The 1,856-nt window shown below is 52.0% G+C and overlaps 1 protein-coding gene across 1 annotated transcript in view; it reads left to right on the forward strand.

Annotated features, from left to right (window-relative positions):
- Nucleotides 1-1,856, forward strand: part of FRMD4A (FERM domain containing 4A) — a 316,596-nt gene that overhangs the window by 314,231 nt on the left and 509 nt on the right.

The raw sequence follows: 1,856 nt of genomic DNA on the forward strand, positions 1-1,856 counted from the left end.
GCTTCACCCACCTGCCCACCCAGAGAGAGTTAGGGAAGATGGTCCCCCCACAAAACACTATCTGCCGCCTGTAGATCCAACCAACTTTTGCCAGAAAAACATTCTCAGTCCCTCAGGCACAACGGCAAGGGTCAGTGTTGTCAGCGTGGAGAGAGAGTTGCCGGATGGGTACAAGGGAGTTAGCCCTTTACTACCTAAATACCTAACAGCTCTCTGTGGCCGGCATCCTCAGGGCGTGGATGTTACTTTGCTTCTGAAAGTGGCATTATTTCCCTGTATTTCAGGCTTTCCAGGCCCAGGACTCTCATTAAAGGCAACAGCCACAGATGCTTTGTGTTTTCCAACTTTCATGGGTTTTTAATTTACAATGGTTGCTTTGAGAGAGAGAGCAGGGGAGGCACAGAGAGAGAGAATCCCAAGCAGGGTCCCCACTGTCAGCCCAGAGCCCTCCTCAGGACTCGATCTCTCAAACCGTGAGATCGTGAGATCATGACATGAGCCGAAATCAAGAGTCGAATGCTTAACCCACTGAGCCACCCAGATGCCCCTTTCATGGCTGTTTTTTTTTTTTTTTAATATTTTTTATTTATTTCTAGGAGAGAGAGAGAGAGAGAGCGTGAGCAGAGGAGGGTCAGAGAGAGAGGGAGTCACAGACTGAAACAGGCTCCAGGCTCTGAGCTGGCAGTCAGCACAGAGCCCGATGCGGGGCTCGAACCCACGAACCGCGAAATCATGACCTAAGCGAAAGTCGGACGCTTAACCGACTAAGCCACCCAGATGCCCCTTTCATGGCTGTTTTAAAAGCATGTACAAAGAAACATGTACAAAGTCCACAATGCCTTCAGCCATTTGTTCCTAGAGAGATCGGCGTATCAAACAGAAAAATGGGTTCAAGTGCTGACTCTTAGAGACCGGTTCAGGGGGCTGCTCTGGAACCGCCCTGTTCCCGGCACCATGTTGGATCAGGGTCTCTTTCCTTCCCCCATCGCCACCCATAACCCAGCCCAGGTGTGGGGAGAGCAGCAGGGGAGGAAATTGGCTTCGGCCATGTCTGCAGAATCCTTGTGGGGTTTCCAAAATGGGGCGTCGACCTTCAAAATCCAGCAGTAAAACCACAGACCTACTAACCCGGCGTCACAGACCAACACCATTCACGGGAATGTCGCGTCAGCGGCTGGAGGCTCAGGGCCCTGGGTGTCACCCCGTAGGAATCAGTACCACCGTCTCAGAGGATACTACGCACGAAGCTGAGAAAAGCAAAGAGCACCCAGGGGACCCCAGGCCCCCCTGTGCCGTTCGGACACAGCACAGGGTGTGAGCCGTGCCAGCCAGCACTGGGCCGGGACAGGCGGACGGCAGGGGCTGCTCCCAGTCGCTGAGCCGGCCCCTGGGCGCCTGCCCGGCAATGCCACCCCCTTGCCACATTCATGGACGTGAAGTTTGACCTTCATCTTGCCCTGAAGGAGCCAGCTTGGGGTTAGAGAGGGGCCTTTTCTCCTAGAAATGATTACTGGCTTCAACACATCTGTGTCATCATATGTAAAAATTACTTCTCCATCTACGTGGTGACTTTTTAAAAGCTCTTTTGTTTTCCATATAGTTTCCTATATGTTTTACATACATTTTGATCATCAGAAAACAATACATGTTACTTAAACAGCACTGACTCCGAGTGCCTGGGCGGTGGCTCAGTTAAGTGTCCAGTGCTCGGTTTCAGCTCAGGTCAAGATCTCCTGGTTCCTAAGATGGGATTTGAGATTCTCTGTCTCTGCCCCTCCCTCAACACACCGTGTGTGTGTGTGTGTGTGTGTGTGTGTGTGTGTGTGTGTGTGTGTGTGTGTGTGTGTGTGTGTGTG

Source organism: Crocuta crocuta, unplaced genomic scaffold (genome assembly GCF_008692635.1).
Source record: "Crocuta crocuta isolate KB4526 unplaced genomic scaffold, BGI_CrCroc_1.0 scaffold32, whole genome shotgun sequence".
Classification (NCBI taxonomy): Eukaryota; Metazoa; Chordata; class Mammalia; order Carnivora; family Hyaenidae; genus Crocuta; species Crocuta crocuta.